Source organism: Pinus tabuliformis, chromosome 9 (genome assembly GCF_031772625.1).
Source record: "Pinus tabuliformis cultivar Carrire ecotype Pingquan chromosome 9, CPIR1, whole genome shotgun sequence".
Taxonomy (NCBI): domain Eukaryota; kingdom Viridiplantae; phylum Streptophyta; class Pinopsida; order Pinales; family Pinaceae; genus Pinus; species Pinus tabuliformis.
In genome coordinates this window covers 1945550288-1945578091 of record NC_142307.1, presented here as the reverse complement: position 1 = coordinate 1945578091, position 27804 = coordinate 1945550288, and positions in this window count along the sequence as shown.

The following is a 27804-nucleotide window of genomic DNA, read 5'->3' as shown; positions in this document are numbered from 1 at the left end:
AGATCGAGGAGTGCTAGACTCAACATGTCATCATCAGCTGTCACGACCCCTACGCTTGCAAGCTCATCCCTGCAGGTGGTGAGCTTGTTCAGGAACGTAGAGATTGTGTCGCCCTTTTTGCACTTGATCTTTCGAAGTTTGTCCTTTAGCGCCAACTTTCTCTGATCACTGCTATTCTAATAAAGGTCTTTCAATGTTTTCCACATTGAAAATGGAGTCTCCTTCCCATGGAGGCTCGAGACAATGTGATCTCTAACTCCCTCCAGGAGGATTCTCCTTGCTCTAGCCACACACTTTTTCCATTTTGCCAGTTGAGTAGCATCAGTCAGCTTCTAGACTTCTTGATCAATGAATTCCTTTAGGCAGTTATCTTCCAATATTGCCTCCATGCGATCCTTCCAGGCTATATAATTCGAATTGCCATCAAGGGCATATTTGAGTCTTAAACCACTAAATTCCATCTGTGAAATAGATGTGATAAGAACTCAATTCAATATCCAGAAACCAAACTTCATACTTCTCTTTCTTGTATGTTGTTCTTCCTTGATCACCTTTGCTCTAATACCATGTAGAAATTCCCACTATAGATCACCTGGTAATGCAATGTACTAAAGCAAAACACTTGATCTACTTCTACAAACAATTTAGCGGAAGCTTAATCGAACATGAGCAACATCAAGCATGAACAGATATAACTGAGAATGAGACGTAATCAACCATAACACAGAAGATATATCACTAGGGAAAGTACCAGCCTAAAACCCCAACTCTATATTATCATACAAGTGGAAATCTTGTTCAAGTTACAAAAAGAATCAGCTCTCAAGCTATCCTGCTCTCTCTGTAAATCCAAAAATACCGCTCACAGACTCAATAGACATAGAATATATCTTCCTCAAGCCCTCCAAGCCTCCTATTTTCTTGCGCAGTTTTGATTAGGGTCCAATGATATCACATGTGTGAATTTTCCTCATCACACTAACTGTAACCTCAGGTCCAACTGAACAATCCATAAGGAATAATATTCCTTCTGCATGCAAGGAATATTCACCAAGGAATATCCTAGCAATTGATAGTACACTGCCCCTCCATCTAATCTCAACTGGGTCTCTGACTGAACTGACATGCATGAATTATCCATGAGTGAATCTTCAGTTATCTGAATTACAGTAGTTACATGCATGCAAGCATTAACTAACTGAACTCTCATTAATTTAACAAACTATTAAATTAATCTAACTAGACTTGACTAAGTTAAACTAAGTCAACTAATTACAACTCAATATTACAACTCATCCCTATCTCTTTAACTGAAGGTTAAATTCCTCAATTAATGGAGAAATTGTTGCATGTCCTCACATAGACTTCAAGTTTGCTTTTCCTTAACTAATTAACTCAAGATGAATTAATTAAATAATTTCCAAACTGTTGTTGATATCAAATTCGAATTTTACTTTGTATGTTTAGTCCAAGGATTGACTAAAATAAGAAGGGATCCCGAAATGCTATTTTTAGAAAAGCTATTTTTAGCACTTTCACTTTTCACCCATTGTTGCTAAGATCACCAATGGTTGAAATGCTATTTATAGTCGGGCTATTTATAGCAGTGCTATTTTTATCATTTCTTATTGCACACTTTTCAACAGTTTCCCCCTCGAAGAGGCTAATTTTCAAGTCGTTGATCTTTCTTTTCTTCTAGTTTGTGATTTGGTTGCATAAAAATTTCATAAACAACTCAACACATGACAATAGAGCATGCACAATGCTACACAAAGAACGAGTCATAATTTAATGTGCCCAAATTTTTATACCATAAACAGAGCCCTATTTTGTGAAATATTACTCAATGGAAAATTTGTAAAGCTTATACCATGAACAAAATTATTCTTTGATAAGTCACAAAAAAGGAGGAGCCATACTGTCCCAGGGATCAAGTAAACTATCCCACTTGTAGGATTTTATGGGTTAATAACATTGCCCTATGCCTCAATATTATCTATGGCTATAAAACCCTTAAGTAAATTTCCAATCCTGTAACTTCATTACATAGTTACAGTCAATAAACTACCTCATGTGGGCATTGGGATGAGGATCATGATTTTTTCTCCCAACCACTGGTAGACTGCCAATAGTGAAATTACCACCCCCTAGCTGATGAAACCTATCCCAATGTCTAGACCAGGGGTTCCAAAGGTTTGACCCACCTCCACCCTACATGTAAATGTTTAGTTAAAAGTTGGTGCAGGGGTTCCAAAGGTAATTTCTCCTCCACCTTGTAACCCAAGAGGGACCCCATAGATGAAAATCCACACCCTTGATTATTTAGGGTATTCAAGGATTTTCCACGACCTTGAAATGGTTCAACTACTCCACCCATTGTTTGGAATCTAGAGCTTGCTAACTTGAGCCTTTAGCAACAATCCTAGCATAGGGCATTCAGAGGCCTCCACATTCTCTTGTCATTGTAGGGATCTAGAGGTCACATCTCCACCCTCAATAAATTCATGTATCATTCAATTAGTGAGTTCATCATCAAGGTTAAGCCATGACTAAAAGTAGTGGTATGAGGCAGAAGGGGTGTCCTAGGTATTAATGACTCCAAATAATATGCAACAAGAAGCTAAATCAAGCAACTACAAGCTTCCCATTCCTTGAGATAGTATTTTATCTTGTATGGATTTTATTTTTTTTATTAAATTGTGAGAGTTATTTTCCTTTAAGTAATTCTAAGAAGCCCATTCTTCCTACAACACAAGGCCAAAATGTAGCTTCCTATAGCAGAAAACCAAAATGTAGCAAGAAGGTGTAGGGAGTTGGTATGCACTATCGTTACCAGGCAAGGTACCTAGAACACCTTAATTTGGAACATATATCAGATGGTGTTACAAAATGGTGACTATGAAGAATGTCCCCTGACTAAAAGAATGGAGGACTATTTGTCAAATGCACTATTTAAGTGTATTCCTAGATAATTGAAGTGCAGTAGGAGGTGTATTCATAGAAAAAATAGGTGTAAAAGATGTTAATGTTGAATGGATAAGACATATATCTTTGTTAATGCAACCACAATGATTCCTAGAGGAAACACATTCTCTAGCACGATTTGATCAGAACGCATGTCCACACATCTAGTGTTCAGCCACTAACAAGGTAAGGCAAAACCACAGTAATCAATTCCTAGGACTTCAATAGGTTTTTTGTGACTAACCTCTAGTGTTGTAGGTTCCCTTACTTCCCTTATGATGCCAATGACATGCCTCTAAACTCGTGCCTCCCTTCCTTTGCAGGGAATTCTTTGACTTATACTCTTCTAATGTCGATTCAATACCCACCTGTTCTTCTCGTTCTCTATACCTCCACTACTTTCTTTCTCTCATTTTTTTCATGTCCCCTCCTAGCCCCAATTCCTTCCTTTTTTATTGTATCCGCTCTACTTCTGGTTAGTGAGGGCCTGGCTAACTGGGTTTCCTTGATCAATCCATTTCCTGCCATTTAGACTTCCTTGCTCTCTCGCCTGCCATTTTCCCTCGTCGTAGGCCTATTCTAGAATCAATCAGGTGTGTGGAAAAAATATCTTCCATCATGTGAAATTAACCTATAAGTATCTTCCATCCTGTGAAGAATTGTTCACTGTTTCCACACTCTTCAATTGTATGAACCCTATGCCAGAAAATACCTCCCCCTTCTAATTTTTTGTTGTTGTACTATATGTGCCTTTTAGTTTAAAACATTATATCATGCCTCATATACCAAACTTATGTTTATTTCACACCTTGGTTCTTAAGTTTATCTCATACCTTGGTTAGTGTTAAATGAACTTTAATTATTTTCATCGCCTAGATGTCCTTGAGGTTCCACCTGACTCCCCTTAGATAGTGGAATAAATTGATACATGAGGTGTTTGAAGTCTTCTCTCAACATCAGGGCTCCAGGAGTTAGAAGAGTGTGCTATTAATAATTATAAGTGGCCACCTTAAACAAGTACCCTTGTGTTGGTGGTTGAAGCCTCGTTAATGTTCAGTCCCTAGCTAGGGTTTTGGATCAATTGGACGATATTCATTAGTATGCTTGTGGCATATTTTATTTATGGTCTTCCTGTGTATATAAGGATAAGTAAGAAGTGTTTACCATAATAATGTAACTTCAATATGTACACAAAATATTTACCATATCTATATAAATGTAAGGTGACAGGGCAATATATACGTTATATACATGAATCTACTAAGATCAAGACCATTAGCATCATATCTACATATGTACTACATGACCGCAGTCTTTGCACTATTATTTAAGAGCATCAGGATGATTACATCATACTATTAAGACTATGTGGAGAATTTTAAATATTGAGAAAGTCCCATTAAGAGCCCAATCAAAGGGGGATAATTGTCAAGCTAATTTTGACAATTCTAAATATTCCCTTTTATTATATTGTAAATCAAGTGAAATTAAAGAGTTACAACTTCCCTTGAGAAGTTCAACAGTCATAAAAGGGGAAATTACTAATTCAAGTCTATAAATAATGTAAATCTCTATGTAAGATGGAATTTTTTCTTAACACCCTTTTGGGGTCTCCATTTGAGGAATTTTGATCCTTCTTTGAAATCACTACAGACCAGAGATTGGAAGCTGATAATATTTGACCAATAATAAAGTTAAGCCTTTAAAGGCCACTACTAAAGCTTCATTTTACATGCATCTTGTTTGACCTTATTAGTATCGTTAACTATTCATGTATGTGTGTTTTTTGTGAGATATCTATTGCTAATATTATGGACTATTGCATAGATTAGATTATTTTTCTTGGATACTTTCTATTTTGAACTTGTCCTGACGATGAAACACACTTGTTTCAAAATGCGTCGATAAATATATCATGATGTGATTTCGCCGAAAAAGCTTCTCAACTTTCTATTTTAGTTTATGTACTTTCATTTATGAGTACTTTTTAGATCTAAATATTGACTATTCTTCATTTTTTCTAGAAATTTGAACACTTGTAGCTATCCTAGATTACAACTATCTTTTTGCTTGCATGTGCAACTATGTGTTTACTGGCTCATTGCTTCTTGTTTCTCCTCTATCTTTTCACTATTGCTAGTGTAGTGTAGTTCTTTTTTTAAAAATAGTAATGAGTAGATATTTATATTAAATTTATGCCCCGTCAACACAAAATGCTCAGGAAGTCATCACATTTCATCTTTTTCAAAGAGCCCTTCAAGGAGGAATTGTCCATCAGGATTAGATAAATACTAACCAAAAAAACTAAAATATCAGTATAGAATACATAGATTTTGAAAAATTGAGATAAAAAAAATAAAATTTACAATAAGCTCCCCTTATAAAGGGAAAAGGGTGTCTACATCAGTTGTTCTTTTCAAGTTGAAATTCAGATTACCATGAGCTGGGCCTCGAGCAATGCCGGTAGGCTCTCATTCTCTGCAGTGTTACCATTTTTTAGAGATCCTCATGATGTATTTTGATAACATCAACCTTGTCATCTTAATGAGAATATATGAGTTTGAGTGGTTGAATCTCCTTAGTGACAAGAATTAGGAGATTATCTCGCTGGAGAATTCATCATTTTAAGTCCATAATTTCCTCTTGGATAGTCTCCAAGGGATTGTTGCTTGCATTGTTAGGGGAATTACTAGAGGAGCCCGAGGAATTAAGACTGGAGGAAATGGCTATCTGGTTAGAGGGTAAGTTGAGAGGAGTCTAAGTGAGAGCAAATATATTGTTGTGATAAATGCAAGTAGAAGAAATGAGGGGTCAAAGAGTTTTGATGAAGATACAAGAAACAAGGGGAGAAAATAATATCAAAGAATTCCCAAAATGAGAGCTTGAGAGAGAGCATGGGGAACCTAGAGTGATAGGGAAGGGAAGATAGAGGGGCGAATTGATGGTTAACCATAACAAAGCAAGGGTGTGTAAATGAAACTAATGTGAACCAAATAGGTGCAAGAAATACATGACTAAACAATTCACCACGTGATGATATTCAGACAATAATAACACATAAATCATGCAGCAAAGATAAACCTCGAGATGCTTAATTATGTCGAGCGCTAGAAGTTGAATTTGAATCATGCACAATATTCATTGTTGATCATTGTAGAAGAGGTCACTGCAGGAAAATTTTGCCAGATTGAATTGCAAGAATGGGGGAACTAGAGTTTCATGCCACCTATGAAAACGACTCTATCAATCTCAAGGGGTTCATTATAGAACCTCTTGTTATGAAATCACGAAAAATCCATGACTCCTGAAAAGAGTAGGAGCCTAGGTGAACTGTGAAGGTAGGGAGAGGAGGACTGTAATGAAGGATAAGGTGAGACAGAGAAATGGGAGGGGTCAGACTGAGCCATAATTTTAATTATGGGGAGATAACTTTCTCATGTGAGACCCATCTCATCATAATTAAAAATCCAGATATTTAGTCACTTTAGAGCCATCGATACAAAAGGTGGAGTAGTGGGGCTCAATGCCTTGTATAGTGCTTTGCAGGGGTGAACTTGGAGGATTATAATGGCCTCCCATGCATGGGAGCCAAGTTTTTTTATTTCCACGTCATCGACCTTCAAGGCCCTTGAAGTTTTGTTTTTATGATTTCTAATGCTCCAAAATTTATTCATACATGGGAAAATCCACAACGGATGTATAAGGCAAGGACGATGGTGTGGGGTATGACTCATTTCCATTGATTTATTTCTAACCTTCAACGAATAGGCAGGGTATGTTTGGTTGGTAGTTAGCCTCAAAGTTTTGATTCTAAAGGATGTGAAAGAGAGAGAATGAGGGAAAGAGCCTAAGAACATGATTAATTCTTTTAAAGAGGAGATTAAGGACATTCTCTCAAGGATATGTGCCATTGATTAAATGTTGGATAGTGATAATAAAGTCTCCTAGGATGAGAAGGTCCAAGATTCCCCTGTCACAAGATAAAGTTAATATAAAAAGAAGACCATAAATCTCAGCTTGATTGTTGGTTTTCTTACTTAAACTTAATGAATATTTGATTTCAATTTTTCCATTGGGATTAGTGAGAATCCCTCCACCTCCTGCCAACCCTTAGGGTAGACCATTTTCATCTTAGTGCATTAGAAAATTTATCTTAGAACCAACATCGCACTTACTATGAGAATGATGATCCCTCATACCTCGTAACATTCCCTAACACCAAGAATGGTTCCTAGGTCAAAATTTGTATGGATCTCTTATCCCAAACAATGTGAGGTGTAGCTGGGATCTCATAGCAAAGATGACCCCTTGACTGTTGCTGGGACATTTCCTCTTATTAACAAGTCAATTTTTTTAGGGCCATTGCAAGCACAAAGAGGGATCAAATCTCTTGAGGTGCAAAATTCTTTTTGAATGGAAAACTTGAGTAGATGTTTTCACGAGATTTTATCCCTCTCAAGGCTTGATAGATCTAGAATTAAGATGGATTTGTGTTGGTTTTTTATAATACTATTTATATTTAAATGTAATTTTCACATCTCTCTCTATATAGAAAAATATTATTTATAATTCTATTTATATTTGATATTATGTAATGTCCCCTATTGAAATGTTCTAACCACACTCACAATTTATTGAATTTTAGCTTTTAGACATTTCGTCAAATAATTTACATACAAGCAAATATGAAGCCTTTACAACAAATTTACCACAAACAATATTACTACAGTAACAAAAATAACACAACTAATGAATACAATTTTCACAGGAAAAACTCAGCCAGTTAAATATGATTTATTAATATGCAAAGTAACCCCTTTTAGATACGAAAAAAATGTTTCTAGGAACCTGTGAATAACCCTTGCAAGTGGCACAATTTTTGATAGGTAATAAGAAGAAGATGGTAGCTTTGAAATGCTCCTGACAAACTATTGTAAATCACTTTGCTGGGACAATTTGTTGAGCTTATTCGACTTCCCTTCTTGATGCCATAGAATGCTAATGGCTAAATCAACCGACACAACCTTTTGAATCTTGATATATTGATAAATCTAGCCTCCCTTGGCTTCTATGAACCGTTGATAGCTAAATTTATCCACACAAAATCCACATGGATTCTAGTTGAACCCTCATTTTTTCCAAAAAGATTAATCTCCTTCTTCGATAATGAATTCTTGTGACGAATATGAGTGATCCTTCCTTATGATCAGTTAGGGTGGACTTGTTTCAGTACTGAAACTGATGATGTTAAGGTTTTACCCCCTTACACACACAAGCTACTAGATCTCATCAATTCTCTTAAGGGTTTTACTCCCCTAAAGAGTGAGCTCAAATCTCTCTTTTATCATTAGAATACCATGGGTTTCTCTTTTATAACCTTTTTTCCATTGTCCCTGTCTTTTACCTTTTAACTTTTTCCCGCTCAATTAAATAATATAAAGTGACTTTATAAAGTTTTCCTTGCTTTTTCTCCCATAGTCACTTAATAACACCTTTTTCATTTAATTAATCAATGTCACTTTTACATGTTGCTTTTTCACCCAAATGACAGTTAACAATTTAGATTAATTGATCCCCCTTTTTACGACTATAGCCTACATGGATCAAATAGGCTACCGAGTCATTCTTTATATGTGATCATTCAGAAAAGGACATTACAATCCTCGTTTCTCAAGATTTCTTTCCCTCAAGCAATCCAAAACCTACATATCAATACTAGGATCCCATGTATGTCTATGGAATGCTCCAACATATATCTATTGTACCATCCTAACACAATTTAACCCAACATCATTGTCACGCTCTCTCATATAACAAATAAATCCACTATAAAGTAAACCATCCCTCATAAAATTGCCTGGATCTCAAGGCCATACTGGGAAATTGAGATTCTCATTACCTAAAGACTTCAACCCAATATCTATTTCATTGTATCCATCCTATAGAAGTAAATTGGGAACTTTGTAAGTTATGAATTCACATTCTGAAGGAGAAAGCACTTGCTTCCAAAGTGATGTATGAAATCCCTTACGCCATCCATTCTTCCAATTATTATATATAATTGAAGATGAAATTAGGTCATCTATTTGTGGGCTGAAAGAAAAATGATATGTATACCTTGCATTGTAGTCAATGTGAAAGGCAATGATGGAATTTATTAGAATTCCTGAACAATAATAAGGTATCCATAACTCTGGATTATTATCGCATGAGTCCATAGAAATGTCACAAATCAAATCATGAGAAGTTAGTTTTGCATCAAACATGGGAGATGTGTCATCATGCAAATACTGATAATCAAGCCCAAAGGAATTGTATTCATCATGGTTTCACTAAGAACTAAAACCAGGATAAATCCTTGGGCTTGTAGAGCCCCTGTAATCATGGAGTAATTCTTCTTCCTGCCTCATACTCCCAGTATGTTTCCGCTGCACCACTATGATCTAATTACATATTGAAAATTTTCTATCACGTGGAAACCTATCATGCATGTGATTTTTATAGTGCCTTAAATTAAAATCATCAAGCACACTCAACATTTTTAGTGTGCAATGGATTTTTGTCCTATGTAGAATGATTTGGCAATTAGGACAATATCAAAACTATTGTTGATTCTTGGAGTAAATTTCTCGTTTGGAAATGTTGATCACCTCCAAGATAATTAATCCATTATGGGTGTCCAAATTTATTTACCATAATATTTTGATATCCCTCGCCACCTAATCCAGTTCTGACAAGTTGGATCATCTTGTGAAGAGTTATTCCATGGTATATGGTTAGAGTTGAAGGATGATCAAGTGCGATAAAATCAAGCATATGCTTGTCTATGAGCCAAAATTCTATTGCCTTATCACCAACAAGAGCTTGATCATGACTATCTGCATATGCTACACATTTCTCAGACCACTTTCTATTTGATAGTGTACATACAATATCGCTCATTTTCCAATCCTCATCCTACTTCTTTGAAAGCAATTCAATCCATGTGTCAGCCACTACCATATGGAGTTGATAATAAAATCCCACTTTGCCATCTTGTATGAGAAGATAAAAGGTTGGCATACAACTCACATCTTCTCCAATTGTTATGGCCAAGGTAGAGAGACCATCAATCATTTCATTATCCAACATCAAATAAACCACATCATCTACATCAATAGAAAATCCAAAGTACTTAGCATAATTCCCAATGAATGCTACCGATAATCCATGACGGGTGTACACCATGGATTCTAGACCATCAAACTGAAACCCATCAAATTTGTACTCACTTGTACCCATTGCAGCTACTAACATGACATCAAATCCACTCTTGAAACAACCATCAATCCATAGAACAAATAATTTATGTAACCCATTCCCAATAGTGTCTAACGTGTCTATGAAAGACAAAGGTCCCAAGGACCACCTTCATGTTTGATAGAACTTATCGGACTTGCTCCAGTGCCCCCATCATGTCCTAATATCTGTATTAATCTATGTAAACTTTGAAACGAGAACTATAAACTCAAAACGGGAACTCTGGCCAAAAAACCCTGAAAAAACATCAAAAACAGTGCTAAAAATGAAAAGTGTGTATACTGGAACGATGATTTTATTTTTTAGGGGTCAATTTTGAACATGTTTTAAAAATGGTAGTGACTACGAAATTTTCATGCAAAATATAGCTTCAAAACGAAAGTGATGATACTAGAACAATGATTTTTTTTTTAGGGTTAATTTCCAAACTTTTTAAAAAATGTTAGTAAAACCAAATTTTTATGTGCCAAACAAAGTTGTTTATGAGGAAAAAAACACATTAATGTTTCTGGTAGAATATCATTTTTCTTTCCCAAGTATAAATTCAACATGTTTTCAACCATAACATGTTAGATACAAAAGAAATTGAATTTTATTCAACTAAAAAATTAAAAACCCATGACATTATGAACGAATTACATCACTAAATGAATTCAGAATTCATTATTTGTATATTGAATAAAACATGCATTATATCTCTAATTTAATATTGCATTGTAGATATTTTAAACAATAAAAATTATCATAACTAAGACATATAATCCAATAATATAAAAATGCCTCATAACTTCTCATTTAACACCATATGGAAATCATTAATTTTATTTCAAGATACGATGCATACATCAGTTATATAAACTTTCTTAAATAATTATTCAAAATCACTCATATTTTCTTGCACACCATCAGAATTCACATCTTCAGATGAGTGACTGGATGCTGACGAAGATGTTCCATATTCTTCTCTTTCATCAACTAGTGCCCCATCTGAGTCCACATGCATGCCCAACACTTCAAGTTTCAAAATTCTTCTAGATATACAACTGGTATCAGTAGAATCCCATCTCAACACTGTTCCTTCTGGTAACAACCTTTTCAGAATCTCTATCGTCTTGAAGCGAAGAGTTCCTCTCTTTGTTAAATTGAAGTCATAAACAAGTATGTCAACATCCTCCAATTTTAATATTTCTGTGTGGCGGCGATTTATATTTGTACCCTTTCTTTTTCTCTTTCTGCCTTTTTTTTGTCAACTACCATCTCTGGCTTATACACACCATTGAATGGGTGTGTATTTGTGGCATACCAATGTACTTCAACACTTGTAACATCCCCATTTTCTGTAAACATCTTTATAACTTTAGCAACCCAGAATGGATAGCCATTGGGATCTCCATCTGCTAGCACTCCAATCATGCAACCCTCCTTAATATCATGTACTGAACCACTGTAAAGGTCTTCCATGGCTTCACGTTGTGCACGAGATCTTCTGGAACCAATATACATCTCTCTTTCCTCTGCCTGTGAAGAATTAATAATACCTTGAGATTGTTGCTGTTCAACAATGTTTATTTCCTCATGTTCATTTGACACATTTTGTGGCCAAATAAATGGATTTTTCAAAGGTATATCTTCATTTTTTGTTGTTGAAATGATATCACTTTGATTATTGAAAAATGACTCCCACCAAACTGAATCAGCAATGTCAAAGTACTCATATGTATATCTAATACATTTTTTAATTTCTTCCAGGCAATCAAAATAATTTATATCTCTATTTTGTCTGTGTGCATTCTGAACTTCACCAACTGATTGTAATAACAATATTTTTTATGCAAATATTGGATGATCTGGAATGAACTTCAAAAATTGCAAACCTGATGATGGTGCCCATTCTGTAGTAGTTGAATACTTCTTGCCCCATATTAGTGTTTTCCCATCAATTTTTTTGATACGAAATTGATGTTGGAAGCTAATGTCATTAAGTTGTTCAATGCATTTCCCCTCACCATATGATCCCATAATAAACCTTCGCATGTCAACAGTTTCTTCCAACACATCAAAAGTAGGCTCTGGCGTGTATGATTTCTTAAGAGATTCAATTAGTGATGGCAAGCTCCCAACTTGATTCCTCCTCAATATGACTGAAAAACAACTGAACATCTGATCAATATGGTCATGAGTGTGCCCAACAAGAAGGAAACCAACCTTTACCTTTTGAAAAATCCTCAATTCAACAAGCATGTTTAGATATCCAAAAACAACTTGATTTTTGTTTTCACGGCAAGTGTTGTCCAATTGTAGATACAAAACTTCAGGAAGAGTACCAGACCAATGAGAAATCACATCGTGAATTATGGTTATGGTCAGATTTGCATCATTATGAATATTTGGAGCTGTGAAGTACACCCTTGGCAACATTTTCCCATTGAAGACCATACAACCGACCAAGTGAAACTGAATAAAATTTTCCTCCCGTAAATTTTTGGGTGTGTGAACAAAATGTGGTAAAAGTGTTTTCTTCTGGTCCATACCATCAATTATCAAACCCAAATATTTATTTGGATTATCATAACACTTCTTTCGATGCTCGTACAACTTCTTCCTTTCGTTTGTTTGTTGTTCACGATGATCATGAAGTTCTTTGACAATTAAATCTACACAACATAAAAGAAGTTCATTAAGAAATATGTTTTCATAGTTGATGACTATACAATTTTAAAAGTTAAAGGTATGAATGCTTACATCTTTCTGACCCTTCACATTTGTCCCTTTTTTATTTTAGAGAAGCACATGTACTGCAAATCCCCATCCTTGTCTTCTTAGGAATACGGACATTGTTGAATTCTTTCTTCCATACTTTCACAAAATATTGATATGTAATAAACTAGTCATGTCCCTCAGCACCTTCTGCATATTATTTGTATAAGTTGTAGATTTCTCATCTTGAAAAATTATCTGGAATATGTATTGTCTCTTTATTTGGCATACACTCTCCATGCTTTGAAAAGAAATCTTTCAGCCATGACATTGCAGTATTTGATAATGGCCCAAACTGTCTTTTATGACGTACTTCTGAATAAAATGTGGGATCCTTTTCCAAATTTTCTTGAATTCTCGAGAGACGAAAATTCCCAATCGAATGAAACATTTTGAAAGCTTTTCCACAGATAAATAAAGTCCCAATATGATAATCATAACCTAACAATGTAGATTGCATGCACTCAACTAAATATGAATTTTGCATGTTTTTATTCATTGACAAATATCTCTTCCTGCTTTCTAATGCAAATTTGAAATCCATATGTTTCAAGAAATCTTCTTGGCAACATTCACTTGAAATGAGAGAACTGATAGAACTTCTTCTCGTCAGATATTCTGCTCTACCCTTGTATAATTAGAACAACTTGCACTGATACGAAAAGGTCTACTCCTACTCCTCAATACAATATTTCTTGGCAACATCTCCATCATTGGATCATCATTTATATAAGGCTTTTCATCATCATTAAGAGGAATGTTATCCACACTATGATCGGTTCTGCTTTTCAAATATTGACTTGGAGGATATTCTTCATCTTCCACTTCTTCAGTGCTACTGTCATAGTCCTTAGAATTCAGACTAAATAGAAAATCTAACTCGATGTTTAATGGATATTCTTCCTCATGTGCATTGTCAGTGCTACTCTCATAGTCCATAGAATTAGGACTACGTCGAAAATGTGACTGTTTACTCATTGAAGATGTTATATCCTGTCCTTTGTCACTGCTACCTTTATACTCATTAGAATTAGGACTAAGTGCATCATCCTGTCCTTCATCACTGTTGCTCTCATAGTCCTTAGAATTAGGACTAAGAGGACACAGTGACACTCCATTCTTTTGAAATTCATCATCACGCTCTTCATAACTATTGCTCTCATAGTCTGCAGAATTAGGACTAAGTGGACACCGTGACACTCCAATCTTTTGAAATTCATCATCCCACTCTTCATCACTACTGCTCTCATAGTCCTTAGAATTAGGACTAACTGGACACCGTGACACTCCATACTTTTGAAATTCAACATCACGCTCTTCATCACTGCTGCTCTCATAGTCCTTAGAATTAGGACTAAGTGGACACTGTGACACTCCATTCTTTTGAAATTTTCCATCATGCTCTTCAAAACTGCTGCTCTCATAGTCCTCAGAATTAGGACTAAGTGGACACCGTGACACTCCATTCTTTTGAACTTCACCATCATGCTCTTCAAAACTGCTGCTCTCATACTGTGACACTCCATTCTTTTGAAATTTTCCATCATGCTCTTCAAAACTGCTACTCTCATAGTCCTCAGAATTAGGACTAAGTGGACACTGTGACACTCCATTCTTTTGAACTTCACCATCATGCTCTTCAAAACTGCTGCTCTCATACTGTGACACTCCATTCTTTTGAAATTTTCCATCATGCTCTTCAAAACTGCTGCTCTCATAGTCCTCAGAATTAGGACTAAGTGGACACCGTGACACTCCATTCTTTTGAACTTCACCATCATGCTCTTCAAAACCGCTACTCTCATAGTCCTCAGAATTAGGACTAAGTGGACATCGTGACACTCCGTTCTTTTGAACTTCACCATCATGCTCTTCATCACTGCGGCTTTCATAGTCCTTAGAAGTAGGACTAAGTGGAATCTGTGACTCTTTATTTATTTGAAATTCTCCATCCCCTCTTTCATCAGTGCTGCTCTCATAGTCCTTAGAATCAGGACTAAGTGGAAGAATTGACTTTCTATCCATAGTGGAAGAATTCCCGCTATATTCATCAATATGAATAGAGTTGTTATGCGATGAAGACGTTGATGGTGTATAAATCGAAACTTCACTATCAGAACAATCCATCCCTTTCAAATAGAAGATGTTGAATGATACAAATGGAGAGTCTCCTAAAGATATTATATAGCTTAAAGAATGAAATTTTCCCTCCAAAAAGTTTCGCGAAAATATTTCCCTCCAAAAATTTTCGCGAAAATATTTCCATCCAAAAAATTTCGCGAAAATATTTCCCTCCAAAAAGTCTGTTAAATTTATTTACCTTCATTATTTTGTTCTACAATTTATTGAAAAATGTAAAGTAAATTTTTTTTTGAAATAAATCATTAAAATTAAAATTGTAAACTACAACTTCTACATTAATTGTTTTAATAATTAAAGTATATAATATTTACTAAACAATTGAATTTTTATTTTTATTTTTATTTTTAATTTTTATAATACATTCTAAAACAAATTATCCCACATTTAACCCATTGTAAAACAATTCTACAATATTCACTTTATAATATTTTAAAACAAATTATTCCACATTAACCGTACAGTAAAACATCTCTGTAATTTCACTTATACATTAAAATTTCATTATCACTATTAATCACATCACATTCAAGCTTTCTGAAAATCGTTGAAAGACTTGTGAATTTGTGGAGCAGCTACATCGCTATCAACAACATATTCAACGAAGAATTCTCACAATTGAAAGGTAAGTTAAATTTTTTTTCCTTGAAATTTTTTATATTAAATTAGTTTAATGAAAAAGAATTCCATTTTTTAAATTAATAATTTTTCTGAGCCAAAATAACAATTACATCCGTCGTGAGCATGGTGGGCCCGATCAAACTCAATCGCCCAAAACCCGTGGGTGGAACTTCGTGGTGTCGTGGGGTGAGCAGGGAGGTCGGGCGAGCAGGCGGGGTGTTAGGGCATGGGGGGGTAGTAGGGGGTGTGGGGGGGCCCAGTGGCTCGCCCGCCTATCGTGGGGTTGGGCGATTCTCAGAATCTCCCAATCCCCGTGGTGGGCGAGTGAGCTACCAGGGTGGGCGCGCCTCGCCCCACCCTCCCCTCCCCTCCCCTCCCCAGGCGCCGCCCCGCCCTACCCTCCCCTCCCCTCACGCCCTCCCTCGCCCCCCTTCCTCCCCCCGGCGCCCCGCCCCACCTCCCCCCGCCCGGGCACATCCTACCCCACCCTTCCCCCCGCCGTTTGCCGCCCCCAGCCCTTATCCCCCTCCCCCGGGCACGCCCCACCTCACCCGCCGCACCTCCCCCCACCCAGGCGGCCCGCGGCCTCGCCCCACCCTACCCCACCTTCCCCTCCCCGGGCACGCCCCAACCCACCCTTCCGCTCCCTAGGCGCCGCCCCACCATCCCCCCCACTTCCCCGCCCTCCCACCCCCGAGCCCGGCCCGGCCCACCCTCCCACCCCGGGTGCGGCCCTACCCTCCCCCCTTCCTCCCCCCAACGCCGCCCCCTGCCCAACCTCCCACCGCCCGGCGTCGCCCCCCACCCAACCTCCCACCGCCCAGGCATGCTTCGCCCCACCCTCCCCCACCTTCCCCCGGGAGCCGCCCCACCCTCCCTCCCCCAGGCGCCCCCCACCCCACCTCCCCCCACCCGGGTGCATCTTGCCCCACCCTCCCCCCCCTGTCGTTCGCCACCCCCAGCCCCTCTCCCCCTCCCCCGAGCGCGCCCCGCCCCACCCTCCCTTGGCCCCGCCACCCGGGCTGCCCTCGCCCCCGCCCGGCAGGCGGCAGGGCGATTCCCGAAATTGCCTTGTTGCCTGCCGAGCGGGGGCGCGGGCGGCCCGGGTGGCACCTGCCTCGGTTCCGCCACCCGGGCTGCCTACGCCCCCGCCCGATAGGCGGCAAGGCGATTCCCTCAGCTGCGCCACCCGGGCCGCCTCTGCACCCACCCAGCAGGCGGCAGGGCAATTCCCTCGGCCGCGCCACCCGGGCCGCTCACGCCCCCCCTAGCAAGCGACAGGGAGATTCCTGGAATCACCCTGCCGCCTGTTGGGCGGGGGCACGGGCGACCCGAGTGGTGCCTGCCTCGGCCACGCCACCCGGGCCGCCCGCGCCCCCGCCCGGTAGGCGGCAGGGCGATTCCCGAAATCGCCCTGTCGCCTGCCGGGCAGGGGTGTGGGCAGCCCAAGTGGTAGGGCCGAGGGAGGGTGGAGCGGGGCACACCCGGGGGAGGGGGAGAGGGGCTGGGGACGGTGAACGGCGGGGGGTAGGGTGGGGTAAGATGCGCCCGGGCGGGGGGCGCCCTGGGGAGGGAGGGTGGGGCGGCGCCCGGGCAGTGGGAGGTTGGGCGGAGGGCGGCGTCGGGGGGAGGAAGGGGGGAGGGTGGGGCTGCGCCTGTGGGTGGGAGGGTGGGGCAATCCGCGCCTGTGGGTGGGAGGCGGGGAAGGGAGGGGGATGGTGGCGTGGCGCCCGGGGAGGGGAAGGGTGGGGCTGGGCGGGGCGAGGCCGCGGGCCGCCCGGGTAGGGCGGGTGGGGTGGGGCGCGCCCGGGGGAGGGGGAGAGGGGCTGGGGGCGGTGAACGATGGGGGAAGGGGGGAAGGGTGGGGTAGGATGCGCCCGGGGGGGAGTTGGGGCAGGGTGCGCTTGGGGAGGGGAGGGGAGGGTCGGGCGGGGCGCACCTGGGAGGGGGGGCAGAGTGGTGTGGGTGGTGCCTGGGGGGCGGGGGGAAGGGTGGAGCGGGACGCACCCAGGCGAGGGAGGGAGGGTGGCCCGGGGCGCCCGAGGGAGGGTTAGGGCGAGGGCGGTGAGAGGGTTAGGGTGTCGGGGTGGGTTGGGATGGGCCGCCCGTGCCGGGGGTTGGGAGGGCGTGTCTGGGGTGTTTGTGGGGATTGGGGCACGAGCTGTGGTGGGACCCCCGGGCGAGGGGTTGGGAGGGCGCACCCGGGGGGGGCGGAGGGTTGGGGCGCGAAGTAGGTGGCTAAGGCGGCCGCTGGTGAGGGGATTAGGTGCCCGGGGGAGGGCGCCCTGGAGGGGAGCGCCGGTGGGTGAGTGGAGTGTGGCAAGCGCCCAGGGGGGTTGGGCGGAGAGGGGGGCAGCGCTAGGTGGCTGGGTGGGTAGCTGGGTGGGGAATGCGCCCGGGGCGAGCGGATGGGGTAGGGCGCTGGTGGGCGCGGTGGAGCGCCATTACATATATTTTTTTTGTACTTATTAAAAAAAATAGACATTTCATATAATATATATATATATATATATATATATATATATATATATATATATATATATATATATATATATATAGTTAATTTTAGAATGTTTTATTCGTGATTTACTTTTTTTACACTAGAATGTTAATGCATGGCTTTTTAGAATGTGAGGGGCGGTGGGTGAGGTGATTGTTCTCATACAAATAAAAAAATTATTATATATTTTCGTTGTTAATTTAAGTTAATATGTTTTTATTGTTTACTGATTTATGTGTTTCTATTTTTCAGGAAAATGGCATCAAAGAAAATTTCAGTGAATCTTTCTGGACCAAAGACTCTTAAAGGTGCATCTTCAAGAAACATTGGTGAATGAACTCCACCTGAGCTCATGACTACAAATCTTTCAAGTGCCTCAAGTGATAAGAAGATGATTTCAGACTGGAAGAATTCGCAAGAGGTGAAATTTCCATCAAGAATCTGGTATGTGAAAGAAAGAGAAAGCACAAATGTGAATATATATCTATATATTGATATATCGAATGATAATGAAAATTTGGAGGTGATGGGAAGAGTCATAGATATGTGTTCGGTACCAGACACTGAAGTTGTTTACGAACTTACAAAAGCTCCCAAGCCACATGAAAGGATTAAATACCAACTATCATATTCATTGTATGACACGAGAGAGGTATCTACAAAGTTATGTAAACAAATCGTAAATGAGATGACACAAAACATCGTAAGTATTGTTATTTATATTTTTATTTTGCGTTCTTGAAAGTGTCTCGCTATTTTTTTTAACTTTGTTTTTTATTGACATGATATTTTGTTTGGCAGAATTTTGTTGAAAGTTGTTCAATTACGTTGGGAGGCATTCATTTCATAGAGCATGATATCATGAAAGTTGTCAGCAGCTTTTACTCAGTGTCAGAAAAATATATGGAAAATAAGCAAAATGTAGTAATTGATGATGCTACAAAACTACATCCAAAGAATCAGAAAAAAAGGCCTTTGGTGGATAAATCTAGCAAGGGTAAACAAGTTATTTTTGAGAATGATGAAGTTGAAATTGACAGTGAAGCATATGTTGCCATTACTGAAGATGACATTGGAACTGAGAAGAGCCATAGAAAACCAAAAGTAACAATGCCCAAGAATAAATCTGTTGGGAATGTTATGACCAAGAAAAGTAAAGTTGAAGATTTTGAAGCAGTCATTACCAACAGTCAAGAACCTAGTGAAACTTCAAAGAAAGTAGAGAAATCATTCCACCAGGAGCTGATTTAGAGGATGGCATTATCAAAACAAAAAAAAATGCTATTCAAGAGAATTTGACAAAGAGAAACTTAATTAATGGTGGTCGCACATTTCAGCTTAATGTCAGGCAAACCTATAAAGCAAGTGAAGGACAATGTCAATATCAAGTTAGAAAGCCACATCATCTGCATGTTCACAACTTGAAGACATTGATGAGGTAGTAATCCATATGCTTATGTGGTTAGTTGTGTGCTTCTTGTTGATCCACTTCAAGTTCCCAACAAAGAAGCATTTGATAAGTCAAAATGTTTTGAATACAATTATTATGTGCTTGGGGGGGACCATTCTGTAGAAGCTCAAAGACAATTGATGGAGGAATATCCTAATAACCCATGTTTTGAAACAATGAAATGTATCATTTACGTTGGTTTATCAGATACAGAAGCAAAGTTAGTGGCATGGGATCATAATTCAGATAATGAATATAGGATGTCTATGACTTTCATCCAAAGGGTTAGATTTATTCATAGTGAGTTTGAAGAAAAATGTGGTAGGGATAAGATAAATGTTACTGCAGATTTCCAAAAGGAATGTTATATGGAAATAGGATATCAAATTGAAGAGAAAACCAATTCAAAAGGTGGAAAAGGCAACAAAAATAGTGATTTATTCAAAGGTGTTGATAACATTTTCCAATTGGCATTTAGAACTGGAGATGTTTGGAAGTTGATTGATGAGATTTTTAGCATGTGGGAAGACATTGCCATTAAAAACCAGAAGGTCAAAAAGTCTAAGCCATTGATATGTGGCAACAGTAAATTAGCTCCTGAAATGAAGCAGCTTCCAGACGATATGACTATCACACCTTGGAGGGCGATGCAAGGAGTGAAAGATGAAAAAATTGTCAAAGCAATATTATCTCGTGTAAGGTCAGGGGAATTATCATTGGAGGAAATGTCTAAAGAATTTCAAAAGTAATTTTGTTGAATTATTTTTATTTATTTCTAGATTATAATTATATTCTAAATAAAACATGTTGTTCTTGGTAGTATTTGTTATACATATCATTATATTAACTTTTTGTTACTTTATCTATGCAGTCACAAAGTTTATATGAAAATTCAAGAACAAATGGTTAGATTGTTGAATGAATATAGTTGGGATGGTGTTGTACGCAACTATCGAGATTCAAGTTCTACATCAACATTAGAAGCTTTTTATCTTGCATTTAAAAAGGTATCTTGATTTATACATTCATTTTTATTCACCTATGTACTCTTTTTAATTTATAACTTACACATATATTTGTTTATTTTATAAAAGATGAGGAAGGATGATAATGGAGCGCCAGATAGTTTCAAAACCTTTATTGAAAAAATAAAGACCGAAAGACTGAGGAAGCATCGTAGTAAGAATGTTCAACTTGATCCAACTCTTAATCATTTCATTTGGAATGGGCTACACACTATTCAATATCAAGTAATACAAGGTGACTGTGAAGACATTGCTAAACTCATACCTAAAAGGGATTATGCCCTAGTCATTGCAAATATTCCCCATGGTTCAATATTCCAAACATTGACTATGATAGTGACCCTTATACTTATCAAGCTCTTAGTAAAGTGGCTGCGAGATTTGTAGAAGTCACATAATCACCATTATGGAGATTTGTGACATTTCATTCAGACACACAATTGGCAATGATATTGTCAAGCTTCAAGGGGAAAACAAATTCAAGGATGCAGTTTACATGGTAAGACATTTAAAATGTATATTTGATTAATGTTGAAAAATTTATTTATGTACAAGTTAATTGAACTTTTACTATTTCATGTTACAGGAAAAAGTCAAATCTTCTTAACAATGAAGATCAACAATTTATAAATGATTGTGAGTTCATTCATATTGATAGTTGGGCAAAAGATGATAGCCATATGTCTATGATTTTTAATCGGGTAGACGGAAAGAGTCATAGCCAAACACTGACTTATGATGCTGTTGTGAGAAAACTAACATATGAAGAGAAAGAAGCAAAAGGAGAGATAGTTAACATTTATCAAAAACCACAATTATTGATTAACTATCTTATAGACATTTGTTCAAATGAAGGAGATTGGGTTCTGGATTTATTTTCTGGCTCAGGTAAGTTTTATTATATGGAATTGAATTTCAATATGTTATTTTTTAATTAATATGTCATTGTACTAATTTAGTTCATTATTTCTTTTGTGCTTGATAATTAGGTACAACACTAGCATGTTGCCTTCAAAAATGAAGAAATTGCATTGCAATTGAAAAAGATCCAGTACAGTGCAATTTCATTCAGCAAAGAATTAATGCTCTTCAATTTCTTCCAGATGCAATGCAAGAAATTGGGTTGAAGAAAGGGGACTTTAGTGAATCATGTGTGGCAAAAAAGGCAAAGGAACCCCAACCACCATTACATGGAATGTTTGGAAAAACATACATTGGGAGATTCGCAGACATCAAAGATCCATTGGAAGAGGAAAATGAGCAAAAGGAAACAGAAAATATTGTGGAAGAAGACAATGATGAAACTCTAGAGGACGAAGAGTTTGGATTACGTGACATTGTTGATTAAATTTAAGTTATGCTTGTAAATAAAGCTTTGCAATGTTTTGACTTTGACATTTTATGAGAAGAATAAACACTCAATTAGGGTTTTTATACGTTCAATATTTGTAATATGTGATTTTCACATTGATTTTTAAGTTAATCATTATTTTTTGAAAAAAAGTGATTATTATTATTATTTTGACATGAAATTCATAAAAAAAACTGTTATTTAACCATTTTTAGTTAAAATTATCGTATAAAAATTATGATTTTGACATGTCAATTCTAGCAAAAAATTATCAAAACGTGTAGTTTTTTAGTTATATTTATGTTTAAAATGGTTATTTTTATGTCCATTGTTAAAAAATATTGTTTTTAGAAACAATTATTTCATGTGAATTGAAAAATTAATAAAGGATGTATAAATATGTAGAATATCGAAAATTCTAAATATCGACCTTCTAATTTAAAAATGCAAAACAATAAAAACCTCGCTAAAAAAAATAAAATTAAAATAAAAAACAAGAAAATGTGAAGAAAACGACCACTTCAAAAATTATCAAATTTACAAAATAATTATTTACATTTTATGCATTAGAAAATTTAAAGGAAAAAAACAGGTCTTTTAAAAAAAGGGTGTGATGCAGAATACTCACTTTTTTAAATCAGCATGAAAATAACTACCGTTCTAAAACGTAATGTACATAAAAAAAATTAAAGTGACAAAAACTATGCTCTAAAAAAAACATGTGCGTTCTGCATCACCCCTTTTCAAAATCAGGTCACTTTTTTGCTATCTCTACAAAACAGGTAACAGTATCAGTTCCCGTTTCAAAGTTTACATAGATATTATATCAAAATTTCCTTTTGCAACTCCAAAGGCAACAATTCTAATTCCAACTTATGCTACAAGCTTGACAAAAAAAATTTCCTTTGGAATGACCTGGTGAAGGTCAAAAAAAATTGTGCAAGGTCCTCATTAGAGTAGATATCATTATGTGGAGGAAGTGATATCAGAGGTACACCAAGTTTAGAGTTACGTAATTCTGCTATGTAAGTGCTAACTTTCTCTCTAAGCAGTTTTCGCCCTTTTTCCTGGCTTTTCCCCTTGCAAAATTTTGATATATAATTGTCTGCATTAACTAAAAATGTTGGGGTAACACCAAAGTGACCTAAATAAACTAGTTTAATTGCAATAGTAGAAGTTTCGCATTTTCAAATACCTTTAAGGTGTGAAAATGTTGGTGAATATCCATCAGCTATATCTAGTAGAGGTCTACAATGCACAAGATTCTCACCACCTTGGTCCCTAAATTTGATGTTACTCCTATTCTATTCATTACTATGGAAATTGATTCATGTGTTTCCCTTCAAATAACACCAAGTGACATACCATTAGTGCCAAAGCCTTGCACAAATTCTAAAGTTGGATCGACCTTTATGACATGAATAGAAGGTCAGTCACTTGCAAATTCTAGGAGGTATCAAAGGACATTTGCTGGCTAGTTATCTAGGGGTTGTTGGTAGACTAAAAATGAATTTTCATTTTTCTCACAAACAAATTTATGTAACAATTTTGACATCTCTCGATCATTGTTGTGATATTCACCTCCAAGTCTAATCTATATAAAGCCAAAGTTTTCAAGCCTCCTAATAGTATCCTCAAAGAAGGATTTCACCCAAAATGACAATGGTTCACATGCCAACTCATCCAAATTCACACCATCAACTCAGAGGACACCCTGACAAAATGTTATGTCAATTAGTTCTTTACCTAACCCATATATCTAAAAACAATTCCCTCCATAATGACTAGAAAGCAATGAGGTATCCATCTTTCAAAGTATATTCAAAAGGATATCCTTAATTGCCTTTCCAAAATTCTTTTGAGCTTGCTCAATTGTAATTGTTGGCATTTTCCCATTCCTCATCATATTTTAAGATTTGGCACTTAGATTCCATTGACAACATGTTTCTAGTGCTAGATATGGACAAGCAACACTCACACCATAACCAATTAGGAAAACAAAATGATGTGTACTAAACCATTGATTTGTATCAACAATGATTGACATTGACATACAAAATCCATTTTGAATAAAGTGTTGATGAGTCGCTCAAGCTGTCAAAAGAACAATAATTGATGGCCTACTTGGTTCATGTCGTTCTTTAGTGTATAACTCATCATCAATCAAATCAGTTATAGTACTTAGAAATTGTTCATATGTTTGTTGAATTTCAATTAGCACCGGAGCTTCACTTCTGCAAAAAAAAATTACATTAGGCTTCTCTTTTACCTCAGATTTGGTGTCGAAATTGATGTTGTTATTGGCGTTGAAATAACTTGTCTTCAAGGTTTCTAAAAGAATAATTTATTTGATGGATTTTTCCTTTCGAGGAGGAGGATTTTTGCTTATATCAACTGATAATTGAGATTCAAAACCCCATAATTCTCTAGCAATTTTGTATTCTTGTCACAGTTTCCAAATATTTGCAACAATTGTGGCATGTGATCTTGTTCCTTAAAGGTTTTCATCTTTTTCATTGGAATAACTAATTTCTAGTTGTAATTGACTAGAAGCACTTCCAAGAATGAATCTTAAAATGAAAACCCCTAAGGATGGCAGGATGCATAACTTTAATACCATTGTAATATCCCTTACTAAAATATACTGAACCAAACTTGCAATTCCTTGATTTTTATCTTATGTACATTTCGTCAAACACTTTTCATGTAATCAAATATCAAGCATTACTAAGACAACAAATGTTCTGCAAGAAAAAAGCCACAGTAACTGTAAAAAGCATTCTAGCACAATAAAACACAACAAATATTCCCTAATAAAATTTTACAGCAACAAATTCAACCATATAAAATTAGATTTGCTTATTAATTGATCCATGAAAGTACATTCTATGTATCCCTATCAATTTTTGGTAACCTGACATGATTTTATTTGTAACAAAAGATGAAGATTACACACTGAAACATCCCTTACAAATGGTTGAAGATGACTTTTCCGAAACAAAATTATTGAGTTGATTCAATCTCCCTTATTAATGCCATGGCCCAACAATTATTAGCTCAACTGACTGGGAGAAATAGCCCTCAGCTTGAGCAATAAAATTACAAAACAACCTTCATTCCAATCTTTGTGAGAAATAAGCTAAAATAGTTGGTTGACATAGACAATATCATGAAAAGGGTTCCAAACCAACATAGGAGGCCCGAAGGCATATATATATGATAGAGATAACCATATCCTCTTATTTGGAATTCATACCCCCACTATTGCTTGCTCTTACTCCTTTCTGATTAATTTACAAAGATCACTAGTCTTTAGAAGCTGGTGTTTTCTCTTTAGATAAGGCTAGTATGACCTACCAAACCCCCTAAATTTTTGTTAATAATTTGATAGATTTAACTTCCCTTGATTTCCATGAAATGCTAATGGCTAAATCGATCCACACAAAATCCGCACGAATTCTGATTGAACCCTCGTTTTGGCCCAAAAGATGAATCTCCCTCTTCGGAAATTAACTTCTGTGAAAAATCTAAGTGATTCTTCGTTATGATCAAATAGGGTGGATTTTTTTCACCATCAAAACCAATTCCCTTAAGGGTTTTACCCGCTACACACAAGCTACAAGAGCTCTCCACACTGAGTTGAGAAAATAATCAGACATACCCAAAGAGTGAGCTCCGACCTCTCTTTTTTATCATCAGAATACCATGGGTCTCTCTTTTGTAAATTTTCCCCCTTTCACCCTTTATTTAACCTTTCTATCTTTTCTCACTCAATTAAACAATATAAAATGGATTTATAAAGTTTTCCTTGTTTTTTCTCCCATAGTCACTTAATAACACCTTTTTAATTTAATTACTCAAAATAACTTTTACATGTTACTTTTTCACCCAAATGACATTTAAACAATTAAATTAATTGATCCCCCTTTCTATCAACTATATCCTACAAGAATCAAATAGGCTACTAAGTCATCTCTAGGCGTGATCATTCAGAAAGAGACATTACATTTATATTATTTTATCTAAATTGTTGTATAATGAAGCTAGCTATATTCACTTTTTCTATTTGATGTTCCTTCATAAATGTGTTAAAGAATATTGTTGAGGTCTTGAATTGTCCTATTTTTGACACTACCTTTCCTTCATCTCCATCTTTTCTATCATAATTTTGTTACATTTTCAAGCTATAAGGTCACTCCAGATATGCTCAAATACAATAAAAATGTATCAATCATTTGAAGTTTATAGTCTTTAGTTTCTTTATGAAATTTAATCCAAAACATTTCTATAGCTACTGAAGTGGACTAATTTTACAGCTACATCCATGGTTAGACAGATTCCAACGCGTTTGAAGGAGAACAAAGCACATAGGTAGATGAAAAATAATGAACATATTGACATCCACCTATTACATCGATTTGGCAACTCACATGGTTCGAGAAATCTACTGGTCAAACCAGAAGTCAACTTTGGTTATAATCCTCGAGCTTTGTGTAGAATTTGAAGGCAGGTCGTGGCATCATCAAGAAAGTGTGGGATCAAATGAGAAAGGTCTGGAATTAAAGATATGATATGACAAATCAAAATCTTCCCATGATTTGCTCTTCTCGTAGCAAATCATAAGAAGCATGATTCTTATTTTAATTTAGTTAGTTGTCAAAAATAAACTAGCTTCTCGACTTATTTCTCTTTGAACTGTTATTCAAATGGGATTATAAATAGCCTTGGAGCAAGACAATGAACAACCCTTAAGTTTTGCAATCATTTTCTATTGGAAGACTTATGTTTTTAATACAAATACTTTGTTCCTATTTTTGATTAAATGCGTGGGTAAATAGTGTGTGGCTGAAGTTCTTTAATTCTTGCACTCGACAGGAGGCCCCCCTAAAGAGTTGTAAGTCAATTTAATTGTTGATTCAATCTTTTCTATCAGTAGGTTTTTCTGATTTGTATATCATTCAATGCTCTCTGTTAATGTTTTATTTCACGATGTAGTTTATTTGACATTTCTTTGTTTCCACAGGTTAAGCGCTCAGTCATAAATCAAAAATATAAAAAAACATTTATTTCTTTAGTTCATTTATCTTAGTTAATTCGCTTAGTTCTAGATTTGCACAGGTTTAATTATCACAATTGATCTCTCACACACACACACACACACCAGTAATCTATCAAGGATTGTATTAAATTTATCTCTTTTTATTGTTTTTGGTTTGAAGCAGTTTTTTATTCAGTACAATAGAATTGAATAAGTTTTTAGAAGTAGATTTTAATTTCATTCATAGATTAGTTTTTATTTCGATATAATAGATTAAATTTCAATTCTCTTCTCTTAGAATAGTTTGTAGCTTAATTTTCAATTCTTCTTGTAAACTAGTTTTCATTTTCAAATCTATAGATTAGATTTCAATTATGTCAATAGAATAATTTTTATTTCAAGTCAATAGAATATCTTTCATTATATCGACACAGACAAAACTTATTTACACACTCATGATTGGAGCGTTGCTCGCCTTCTGGTAAGTTTAAATCCCAGAGAAGGTTTGGCGGATGCTATGCTCCTGAAGTATCGTGGTCTAGAGTTTATCCAGACCCTGGACTATGAAAACCTCCCTTTTAGATGTCATCGCTGTCATTTTTATGGACATCTGGCCCGGGAGTGCCCTCTTGGACATCGTCGTCGTCGAAGGCAGAGGAA